General features: G+C 39.4%; 1 non-coding gene across 1 annotated transcript; it reads right to left on the bottom strand.

Annotated features, from left to right (window-relative positions):
- Positions 1 to 12191: 12191 nt before the first annotated feature.
- Positions 12192 to 12322, bottom strand: LOC111820667 (small nucleolar RNA SNORA76). The gene has a single exon (XR_002824196.1). It is a non-coding gene; the product is annotated as a small nucleolar RNA SNORA76 (small nucleolar RNA).
- Positions 12323 to 13083: the final 761 nt, after the last annotated feature.

The raw sequence follows: 13083 nt of genomic DNA, 5'->3' as shown, positions 1-13083 counted from the left end.
GGACAATGACTAAGGAAGACCGAAGAAGAACTGATGCCTTTGAATTAGGATTTTGGTGAAGAATACTGAATATTCCATGGACTGCCAGAAGAATGAACAAGTCTATCTTGGAAAAGTACAGTCAAAGTGTTCCTTGAAAGTGAGGTTAGCAAGACTTCGCCTCACGTACTTTGGACACGTTTTCAGGAGGGACCAGTCCCTGGAGAAGGACACCATGCTTGGTAAAGGAGAGGGTCGGCGAAAAACAGGAAGACCCTCAAGGAGATGGACTGACACAGTGCCTGCAACAATGGGCTCAAACATAGCTACGATTATGAGGATGGAACAGGACCACGCAGTGTTTCGTTCTGTTGTTCATAGGGTCACCATGAGTTGGAACCGACCTGATGGCACTTAACAACACCAACAACAATTCTACACAACACAAATCAAAAGTAAAACATTAAGCATTTTCATTCTAGTCAACAAACACTTATGGAGCACGTTCTATGTGCCAAGCACTGTGCTAGGTACTGGTATGCAGTGATAAACAAAACAATCAAGGTCTAGCCTTCATAGAGCTTACAGTCTTAACAGAGGAAGCAAACAAAAATATTTACTAAATAATTTCAACTTTGTATAAATATGGTGAGGAAAACTGGTAGAGAATGACAGGAGGCAAGCAGAACTACTTAGAGTGGTAAAGGAGGATTTCTCTGAGCAAATTATAGATAAGCTGAGAACTGAAGATAAGAAGTAATCACTGTGGAGTGGGGGTGAAGGGTGGAGAAAGGTCTTCCAGAGAGAAGACTACATGCAAAGGCTCTAAGATGGCCCTAAATCTGAAGAAGGAAGTGAGACAAGGAATAGGGGAAGGAGCTCTTCATGTTTTTTCACTATGTATCTGTAAAAATGACATGATAGGGCAAATTGATATATGCACATCCATGTTCATTGCAGCACTGTTCACAATTGCAAAAAGGTGGAACAACCTAGGCGCCCATCAACTGATGAATGGATAAACAAATTATGGTATATTCACACAATGGAATACTATGCAAAGATAAAGAACAATGATGAATCTGAGAAACATAACATGGGTGAACCTGGAAGGCGTTATGCTGAGTGAAATTAGTCAGTCATAAAAGGGCAAATACTGTATGAGACCACTACTATAAGAACTCTAGAAATGGTTTAAACACAGAAGATCCTTTGATAGTTACGAGGGTGGGGAGGGAGGGAGACAGGGATTCACTAACTAGATATTAGATAAGAACTATGTTAGGTGAAGGGAAAGACAACACACAATACAGAGGAAGTCAGCACAACTGGACTAAACCAAAAGCTAAGACGTTTCCTAAACACAACCATACACTTCAAGGGACAGAGTAGCAGGGGTGGGGGTCTGGGGACCATGGTTTCAGGGGCCATCTAGGTTAACTGGCATAACAAGGTTTATTAAGAAAATGTTCTGCATCCCCCTTTGGTGAGTGGCATCTAGGGTCTTAAAAGCTAGCGAGCAGCCATCTAAGATACATCAATTGGTCCCAACCCACCTGGAGCAAAGAAGAATGAAGAACACCAAAGACACAAACAAAATATCAGCTCAAGAGACAGAAAGGGCCACATAAACTAGAGATTCCATCAACCTGAAACCAGAAGAACTAGATGGTGTCTGGCTACCACCAACGACCGCCCTGACAGGGAACACAACAGAGTCCCACTTAATGGTCTGACTGAGACTGGAGGGACCCCAGAAAACATGGCCCCTGGACTCTCCGTTAGCCCAGAACTGAAACCATTCCCGAAGCCAACCCTTCAGACAAAGATTAGGCTGGACTATGGAACATAAAATGATACTCGTGAAGAGTATGCTTCTTAGCTCAAGTAGATCCATGAGACTAAATGGGCAGCTCCTGTGCAGAGGCAAGATGAGAAAGCAAAAAGGGACAGGAGCTGGTTGAATGGACATGAGAAATCCGGTGGGAAGGAGGAGTGTGCTGTCACTTTATAGGGAGAGCAGCTAGGGTCACACAGCAATGTGTGTATAAATTTTTGTATGAGAAACTGACTTGAACTGTAAACTTTCACTTAAAGCACAATTTAAAAAAAAAAATGACGATAGGGGAGGCGTCTGACCTCCTCTAACTTCACAAGGGGGAAGGAGAATCAAGATCAACAGCCGAAGGCTGATTCCTATGAGGCAGAGGTCAGACATGCCTCCATTCTCCAACCTTTTTATCAATTCTTACATCAGCGGTCCCTCCCATGGCAATTCTCTACTTCTCTACTGAGTTCGATAATTGTTGCAGTGGCCACACAGAACTTACACACAATACACACAATTATGGGGTTTATTAGGGAAGTAACAGGTTACAGTTCAGGTTCAGGAGCACTCAGGATATAGTTCTTTGGTCAGGATGGCCTCTTCTCAACCATGCCCGCAGGCACGCCTCTCTCTGGCACCTCAGCCTCTGCCCTGCTTGGGCAAGTGTTACAAAGTTCTTTTAGCACGGCCGATAAGCGCTCAGAGTCACCCTACTCTGCCAGTAAGCCTTGGCCTGAAGGCATTCAGCTCTCTCGCTCCATGGTCAATGAGCCTAGCTCCGCAGCCAAGTGCCTGGAGGCACCCCACTCCACCAGCAAGCCTCCTGTCCAAAGGCGCTCAGCTCTCTTGTTCCGTGGATCAGCGAACCTAACTCCAGCAAGTGACTGAGGCACCCCACCCCACCAGCAAGTCTCCTGCCTGAAGGTGCTCAGCTTTCTCGCTCTGTGGGCCAGGAAGTCCACTGTGCCATCTCCTGCTGATCTCCTGGTTTTGCTGCCTCTGCTGCCACTGTTTCTCTGCTGTTGCTTCTTGCCAGCTACTGTCTCTAGCATTACAGCCCCATCTGCTGGATCTAGGAGATTCTCAGTGCAGGAATCCTAGGTCCAAAGGATGTGCTCCACTACTGGCTCTTCTGTCTTGGTGGTGAGATCCTCCCTTCTTGCCGCTCGGATAGCTCATTTTAAGCCTAGCATGATGGCACAGGTGACCAATCCCCTCATTAGGGTTCCATACACCTTATTTGCATGGTACCACCCCATAAGGGTGCCATGCACCTTATTTACTTTATTGGCAAGCTATCCAATCCCCTTGGTGGGCCACATACACCTCATTTGCATAGTCCCACCCAGTCATTTGGTGGGAGTTACAAAGACTACGGCTAGAAGGGCCATATTAAGTAATTCACTGCACCACAGTATCTCTGCATAATTTTAATCTTTTACAACAAAAGGTATTAATATACTGTTTTTATAATGAAAAAAAATGCTTACTTTGAATTTGGAACTGGATATTGTATCGAAGTTCTAAGTTTTCCTGAACCTGGGAATAGAAAAATGTACTGCTCCCAATAAGGAGAAGAGATCTAACCTGTGCATCTAATACGTGCCTTATTTATATTCTATCTTTTAATCCTCAGATCAACTCTGTGAATTTAAATTCAGGAAGAAGTGAAGTAATTTGCCCAAACTCACAAAACTGAGAATTGTCAGGTCTGGGATTGAAATTCTGGTCTGTACAAATTTGTGTGTTATAAAATTGTGAAATATCAATATTTGAGAAGCCCTGAGTCAAATAGCAAGTCTTACATCGAACATTTAAATTTCTAAAATCTGCTTCAAATTAAAATTCCAAGCAGCCACAACAATTGGTTTAATGGATGATTTTCAATACAAATTGTATATTAGATAGGAGTGACAGTGAAGAAATTTTTCTTTTATTAAAGTTTATTTTTCCAACTTATCATTCTTTATTGTTTTGTATTGTTTTTAGTTTCATTTTCTTTTCCATTTATTCCTCTAGTGGTTTAATAATTACATAGCCTAATTCTATTCTTCTTATAGTTATCCTTATATTTTGAAGGAATACACTGCACTTAAACATTACCATCATGGCCTAGAGTATCTCTATCAGTATCAATATCTAGAGCCTTCCCTGCTGCCACCATCCATTATTACTCCCAACACACATCCTAACACCTGAGGGGATCATCTTAGTGTCCAGTTTCAGATTTTTAAATTGTTTCACTTACTACATCAACAATTACTTAGAGTTAACTATTTAGGTTGACTGATCTCTTTCACCACTATTTAATCTACCCATCTCTTTCTCTTCCTTGGATTCATTTTTGAAAAAATAAAGTCTCTAACGATTATTTAATAGAGGAAAACTGGAGAAATGGGTTTAAGATAGTCTTCAAATCAAACTCAGTATGAGAGCCTCTCAGATAGGAGTTCAAGGATGAGAACTGTGGAAAAAATATATTTCTGTGAAACAAGGGTTGTGGCTCAGAACACTGGACACTGCTTTCTCTTCCCAAAAGAAGATGTGTCCTTGTTAATGTTCCTGGTAAACCCATCCAACTCGATGTCTCTTTTGGTTTAAGACTCAAGAAAGTCTAGTATTTATTCCCACTAAAGACAAGCATTAAGTTATTTCTGAAGGATGACCTCAGCACCAATTATAAAAGGGCAAAAGCATATCAAGACTTGAGTGTCCCCGGATCCAACAGGGCCTTTCTCTGCCTGGACATCATCTCCAGAAACTGCACACCCCATTAAGAGCCTGAGGGCCGTGAAAGGTGCATTAAGATATGCTGCATCTTATCCACCCTTTGCAACTACCTCATTTGTAACAACATTTTGTATCCTTAATCAAATCATAATTTTTTTTAATCTCTGCATTGATAAGGAAGAACAGAATCATTTTCCACAACCCACAATCCACCTGAAATACCTCAATCTGTAAATTTTGAGGCCTTGCACATCTAAAACCATCATTGTTTTGCCCTCCCATTTTAATGCTTCTTTGCTAGGCATAGTATTCTAATCGGTTTAAAATAATTTTCCCTCCTAACTTTGAAAGTGTTGTTTCATTGTCTTCAAAGATTGTGTTACAATAAGAGATCTGATTATTTCTTTGTAGACAACCTCTTTTTAGAATTTTCCCTTTATCTTGTCTTCTCAAATTCTACCCTAATATATTTAGTGTAGGCCTCTTATAATTATTCCACTTACACTTAATGGATTGTCTGATTTGAGGTTTTTTGTCTAACTCTTGGGAAAATCTTCTTCTTTGATTCGTTTATTCCCTCCCTTCCATTTTCTCTATTCTTTCTGGAATTCCTATTAGACAGATATGGCATTCCTGAATATATCTTCAGGAATGTGACCTATTTTCTCACTATTTCTAATTCCTTGACCTTTTTCTCTATGTTCTCAAAGAATTTCACAGCCTAGTCTTAAAGCTGATTTGCTCTTTGGCTGTGTCATTCTATTATTTAGCCCAACTATTGAGTTCTTAACAATCATATTTTTAACCTCCAAGATGTTCCATAGTCAAGAATGCAATATTCTCAAATCTATGAGAATATATATTTTTTTCTGCTTGCTATATTAACTCTGATTTTTCGATATTCTTCTATTTCTTGAATTTAGTGTTTCTTTTTTCATGGTATTGATTTTCCTCAAGTATTTGATTCTTGGTAGTCTGATCATTCTTGTACTTGAGAATCTCTATGCTTCTATTTACTGTGACCTGACTCTTCTAAGCGTAGGGGTGAGGTAGGGCATGTCTCATTTAGGGCCTAATGGTGGTTGTAAAGGCTCTCCATCTTTTCTAGAAGTCAGTAGCTACCTTGAGAAAAACCCCAGCCTCTTGAGCCCCAGTGCCCACATTTACAACTTTAAAAAGTCAATGCTGTTGAATTGTCTGGTATGTGAATTATATCTCAATAAAGCTATTTTTTAAAAAAGAAGAGAATGTGGACAAATTGGAACCCTTATCCATTGCTGGTGGGAATGCAAAATGGTACAGCTGCAATGGAAAAGTTCGGCAATTCCACAAAAAGTTAAACACAGAACTACCACATGACCCAGCAATTCCTACAAATATACCCAAGAGACTTGAAAGTTGTGATGCAAGCAGAAGTATGTAACCCATGTTCATTATAGCACTGTTCACAACTGCCAAAAGGCGAAAACAACCTAAATGACCATCCACAGATGAATAGATAAAAATGCGGTATATACATACAATGGAGTATTATTCAGCCATAAGGAGAAATGAAGTCCTGATAAATGCTACAACATGGATGAACCTTGAAAATACTATCCTGAGTGAAATAAGTCAATCACGAAGGGACAAATTTTGTATGATCTCATACATATGAAATAGGTAGAATAGGCAAATATATAAAGATAAAAATTTATTAGTGGTTACCAGGGGCAAGAGGGAGGGGAAAAGGGACAGTCATTGTTTAGGATGCACTGAGTTTCTGTTTATGGTGATGGAAAATTTGGCAATAGATACTGGTGATGGTTGCACATTAATGTAAACTGATGTCACTAAATTGCACACATGAACGACATTAAATTGGCAAATGTTATGTTTTTTACATTTTAAAAAAAAACAAAAAACAGAACAGCAGCAGCCAATGTCACAAACTAGCAGAGAGGAGTTAACATGCTAAGTAGCTATGTGTAGTTTCCAAAAATATTCTCCTGAACATTCTTCCAGACCCCTTTCACATTCCTTGTATATGTTGAAACTAAGCCTGGAATTCCTCACATCCTAAACACCTGCCTACTACTGAGCTGTATTTTCCTCTAGATTTCCTCACCCTATAATAAATCTATTAAGAAAAAACTTGAGCTACCATATAGATAAATCTCATATACATAATACTCAGCTAAGGAAGCCAGAGTTATTAGTATATTCTGTATTATTCCATTTATATAAAGTTCAAATAGGCAAAAATAATTTATCCTGTTGGGAGTCAGGATAGACGTTATCCTTAGGGAGTTAGTGACTGGAATGCCTCACAAGTGCTTCTTGGGTCTTGATAATGTTGTTTCTTGATCTGGGTGCTGGTTACATGGGTGTATTAACTTGTGAGAATTCATTGAGCCATAGACTTATGACCGGTGCACTTTTATGTATGTAAAGTTTAAAAAAAAATAGAATTTGGATTGAATTCTCCACTCTCTTTATATAGAGAACTATTCATTTACTCTACAGATTTGAACGCAGGTTAAATGTGAAAATCTGGAAAAATCAAATCATATAGTTATATAATGAAAAGTGCATGCTAGAGGGTTCTGCTTCTGGTAATGGTGGAACAAGTCAGACAGACCAACATTTCTGCTGAGCACTAGAGAAGTGAAACGAAATATAAAGAACATCTACTTGATGGTACTGAAGAACTTCCAGAACATGGAAGACTTACCAGGCCAAAAGCCAGTGAAATACAGAGATCAGGAGAGGTGAGCCCTGCATTTGCCAATTCTGGGAGAAGTGGCTGAGAGGTGCTTTTGACAGCCTCTCAAGGATAGGGGCAGAGAGATTGAAATCCAGAGCCAACCAGAGGCGTTGGAAGGGGCACAGATCAGGTGAACCTCCCTTGATTTGGGTTGGGACCTCAAACAGATGCAACCTAGAAGAGTGAACCAGAGGTAGAGAGGTTCTTGAAGAGACTACAACTATTTTAAGAGTTAGCTGAGGAAGTCATAGGCACACTTAAGCGGAGCTCCTGAGTAAAAACTATCCAAACCAAAATAGAAATTGGAGGGATAAAGGGTAGAAGGAAGGGAAAAGTATTCTTGAGAGAACAGCTATGGATGTAAAGGCTGGAGGCTATCTGAAAAACTCAAGTATAGGGAGGATTTAAAAAAAAAAAAAAAACAAACCCGAAACTATTGTTGTCGATTCCAACTCATGCATCCCATGTGATCCAGAGTAGAACTGTGCTCCGTGTTTTCAATGGCTGTAACCTTATGAAAGTAGATTGCCAGGCCTTCCGTATATGGCACGCACTGGGTGGATTTGAACCTCCAACCTTTCAGTTAGTAGTCAAGCACAAACTGTGCCATCCAAGAACCATTACAGGGGCATACAAATATGAGTAGCTAAATATGACTTGAGCATAGTCAGGAAAACAATTAAAAGTTATTAAGAGGTGAAGCTGGAGGTAGATGGAAGAGGTAGACAACATAAGAAAAGTTAAAATTTTTAGATCAGTTAAGACTTGTAAAATTAAGGGCTACAGTAAAGAAAAAGATAGTCACGGATGATTCCCAGGTTTATTTCTAGCGTGTTGTTGTGTGCTATCAAGTTGATTTCAACTCAGAGAGACCTTACAGGACAGAGCAAAACTGCCCCATAAGGTTTCCTAGGCTGTAAATCTTTAAGGGAGCAGATCACCAGGTCTCTTCTCCCACAGAGCCACTGGTGGGTTCGAACGACTGACCTTTCAGATTTCTAGCATAGGTAGCTGAAATAAAGGCCATGGTATCTCACTTTAGAGATTCAAGGGAAACATGCCTCAATTCTCATTATATTTACTTTCATAACCTTAAATTACTTGTGTTATCATCCTAAAAAGGAGCCCTGGTGGCGCAATGGTTAAGAGCTTGGCTGCTCACCAAAAGGTTGGCAGTTCGAACCCACCAGCCACTCTATCCTATCGGGTCGCTATGAGTCAGAATCAACTCGACGATAACGGGTACCCCATCGTCATCTTCTCACATCACTTTCCCCCTCACTCACAACCCTTAAGGTTATATAGCTTTCAATTCTGAAAAATGTCAAGATCTTGGCCACCTTAGAGTCTCACGTATGATGTTCCTTCTGTCCATAATTTTAGTTTCCTTGCCCTATTTTTTTTAATATTTTGTTTTCAGTGGAGGTTTAGGTTCCCATTCAATTTTTACAAAAACTGTTCAGTAACATTGGTTACATTCTTCACAATGCATGAATATTCTCAGTATTTCTGTTCTGGTTGTTCCACTTCCATTAATCTAGTTTCCCTACCCTTTTACATTCTTATATTTGTTTTAAAGTCTAATTTTTGACCATTTGGCCTCATATAGATGATTTTTTAAAGGAGCACAGTACTCAAGGCTGATATTCTTTATTTTGTAAGTGAATCTGTTATTTAGCTAAAAGGTGATTTCAGGGGCTAGTTTCAATTCAAGGTTTAAAGAGTATCTCAGGGCAACAGTCTTGGGAAGTCCTCCAGTCTCAACTGGTCCAGTCTAGATTTTTTAAGAATTTGAGGTTCTGTTCCACATTTTTCTCCCATTCTATCAGGGTCCATCTACTGTTGCCCTGATCAACAGTCAGTAGCGGTAGCCAGGCACCATCTAGTTCTTCTGGTCTCAGAGTAGGTGGGCTATGGTTTGTGTAGACTATCTCTCCTGTAGACTAGTTTCTTCTTTTGAGTCTTTGGTTTCCTTCTTTCTTTTTGGCTTCGGATGAGTAGAGACCAATAGTTTTATCTTAATGGTCCTTCCCCTACTCTTTACCTTTCAGGTCTCAAATAGCATTTTAGCAAACACACCTTCAATGATTACCTCCAACCCCCAATTTAAGTTAGGTCCCCTGGTTGTTTTTCAAACCCTATTTGTGATTATGTATTTAAGTTTACAGGTGTGTCTATCACCCCCTCTAGGCTGTTAGGGCAGTGACTTTATTTGGTTCCTCAATATCTATCAGTACCTAGCTCAATGTATGGTGTACAGGAGGTGCTCAAGTATTAAATGAACTAATGAATGAATGCACAAAGGAAGAGCAGATCTGAAGGAAAGATTTCAGAGTTCAATATTTTTAATATGAAGTGTCTGTGCAATATCCAAGAGCAAATGTTAAGCAGACAGACATATCTGAATCTCAGAAGATCTAGGACAGAGAGATTGATTTGCAAGTAAAAGTAGATGGTAATTTAAGTCATCCAAAGGGATAGGATTATAGAGGAAGAATAAACAATAAATAAATGAAAGGGGAGAGGATGCTAAAACTAAGAAAGAACAATCAAATTGGTAGGAGAAAAATAAGTAGGCAAAACATAAGTTTGTGATATCACAGGTAGAGTTGTTGATAATGTGAAATACTGCTAAAAGGTAAGGACTAAAAACTATCTATTAGATTTAGTGGCAAAGTCACCGATTACCTTGGAGAGCAGTATCAATGGAATGATAGTAGAAATAAAATTTCAGTTAGCTGAAAACTAAAGGAGAGGGGAAGTTGAGAAGAGTGGCAAAAAACTTCGATGCTTATGGTAGGAGGAGGTGGAAGAGCTTTTTTCTTTTTTAAAGAATGGAAGCTGAGTATGTTTAAAGTACCATGGGCAGGAATCAATAAAGAAAGAGAAATCAAAGATAAAGATAGACAATTGCTACAATTGTGTCCCACAGATTAGAAAGAAGGTAGGACCCAGAGCACAGGCAAAAAAAATTAGCCTCAGACTGGAAATTCTGCTACCACTGAAGTTGGAGGAAAGATGAGCGCAATTTATTTACACTTTTAGCTAAACCCATTGCCGCAGCTTGATTCTGACTCATACTGACCCTATAGGACAGAGTAGAAGCGCCCCATAGGGTTTCCAAGGCTGTAAATCTTTACAGAAGTGGACTGCCACATCTTTCTCCCACAGAGCAGCTGGTGGGTTTGAACTGCCAACCTTTCGGTTAGCAGTAGAGCTTTTAACCACTGTGCCACCTGGGATCCTTGTTCAGTTGTAACTAGGGGTCAATAATTAAGGCATTGTTCCTATGCTGTCTATGAAGTAGGTGAGATAATCTGCTAAGAGTGAGCAGAGGGCTAATAAGTAGTCAAGAAAACATGAGATTAAAATAGCCACTACCATGAAAAGTGAAGAAAAAGAGAAAGGAATTTCAAGAAGCACTGTAGGCCTATGAGTAAAGTGACTTTCTAAAAGAACTTACCTGTGTGATTCTGTGATTTCTCTCTACAGCACATGCCCGAGTCAAAATAAGAGGGATTAACAGCGACCCTATGTACAAAAGAACAGAACAATGCCTGATCCTGTGCCATCCTCACAATCGTTGCTATGCTTGAGCCCACTGTTGCAGCCACTGTGTCAATCCATCTCGTTGAGGGTCTTCCTCTTTTTTCACTGACCCTCTACTTTACCAAGCATGATGTCCTTCTCCAGGGACTGGTCCCTCCTGATAACATGTCCAAAGTATGTAAGAGGAAGTTTTGCCATCCTTGCTTCTAAGCAGCATTCTGGCTATACTTCTTCCAAGGCAGACTGGTTGGTTCTTCTGGCAGTTCATGGTATATTCAATATTCTTTGCCAACACCATAATTCAAAGGTATCAATTCTTCTTGGATCTTCCTTATTCACTGTCCAGCTTTTGCATGCATATGAGGCGATTGAAAACACCATGGCTTGGGTCAGGCGCATCTTAGTCCTCAAGGTGACATCTTTGTTTTTTAACACTTTAAAGAAGTCTTTTGCAGCAGATTTGCCCAGTGCAAGACATCGTTTTTTTTTTACTGCTGCTTGCATGGGTGTTGACTGTGGATCCAAGTGAAATGAAATCCTTGACAACTTCAATCTTTTCTCCATTTATCATGATGTTGCTTACTGGTCCAGTTGTGAGGATTTTTGTTTTCTTTATGCTGATGTGTAATCCAAACTGAAAGCCGTAGTCGTTTATCTTCATCAGTAAGTACTTCAAGGCCCCTTCCCTTTCAGCAAGCAAGGTTGTGTCATCTGCAATATCACAGACTGTTAATGAGTCTTCCTCCAATTCTGATGCCACATTCTTCTTCATAGTCCAGCTTCTCCAATTATTTGCTCAGCATACATACTGTATAAATATGGTGAAAGGACACAACCCTGACACACACCTTTCCCGATTTTAAATCATGCAGTTTCTCCTTGCTCTGCTCAAACAACATAATGTTTACAAATTAAATATATTACATACAATTTATAAGTCTTTGACTAAAGACCTGGTGTTATAATTCCTAGAAATGTTTCCACTTCTTTCTTTGCCAAAGTTATCAAGGAAAAAAATAATATGCTGAATCAATATAATAGCTACTTTTTATTTACAATGCTAATTAAAATCATTTCAATTCCTTCTATAATCCTTCTCAACATAGCACTCCAGAGAGTCACTACTACAAAAGATGGGAACTGGCAAGTGAGATGAACCCTATTTGCCTTACCAGCAACTTGACCACGCAACTGGTGTATTTACTTAATCAAAAAAAAAAAAAAAAACCGAGTGCAGAATATGTGCCAGGCATTGAGTTAAATGCTGAAAAAACATTAAGACTGGAACTGTCCCTATTCTTATAAACAAAATACATAAAAGGCACTCACTACTTTTTTTTTTTAAATCTGCCATGTCACTCATGTCACTGTGGTTTAAAGGGCCCCCCAAACCCCACAGGGAGCTGAAGGCCCCAGTTATGCATAATCACGTGCTCTGGTGCAGCAGCTTAACCCCAGCGCCACACTCAGGCACTGCTCAAAGGCAGCACGTTCACTAAATACTTTTTAAATGAAAGAATAATTTCAGTCTTCTGATCAGAGAGTAAGTATTTTAGTTTCTCCACTATGCTGCACCTAAGAAATAAAAAATACTATGGCTTGCCCTTCCTCAAGGAATTTTAAATCTAGCTGTGCTGATGAGCCTGATAGGAAGTATAGCTACACGCTAATGAGAAACTTTTCGGATACCATAACTTTTATACCCAACTGTACTCATCTGGGAGATGGATAGTATAAGCTCTAAACTCAGCTCTGACATCACTATCAAAATATTTTATAATCTCCTCTTCTGCAGTTTCCCTCAGAGTCAGTTTCACCAAAAACAAAGTAATTTTTAAAAAAAAACAAAAACTTTTATTAGTTTACAGTCAAACTTCATTTCTAAACCAGGAGTTGTACTGCTTCATTTATTCCCCAAAGTTGATCTTACATTTATTTTTCTATTCCACAAAATCTAATCAAGGAATGAAGATTTATCCACACTTAGGATCTTCCCAAAAGAACATCCTGCAATTATTAAAACAATTTCAAAAGAATTCCCAAAACGTTTTGTACAAAATGAGCAAGACCTCCTCCGAAAATTACTTTGACTGTGACATCTCTACACATGTAAACTTAAATAGCAAGACAAGGCAACAGAGTCCTTTCATCCAAACGTGAGCCACCGTTTTCCAATGCATAACATTATTTCCTGGGAGCACTCAATAAATAAATTTGAGTGTCAAATAAATGGATCCGAAAATTAAGAGTT

This window comes from Trichechus manatus, unplaced genomic scaffold (genome assembly GCF_000243295.1).
Source record: "Trichechus manatus latirostris isolate Lorelei unplaced genomic scaffold, TriManLat1.0 scaffold00045, whole genome shotgun sequence".
Lineage (NCBI taxonomy): Eukaryota > Metazoa > Chordata > Mammalia > Sirenia > Trichechidae > Trichechus > Trichechus manatus.
This window is presented reverse-complemented; position numbering and strand designations above follow the sequence as displayed.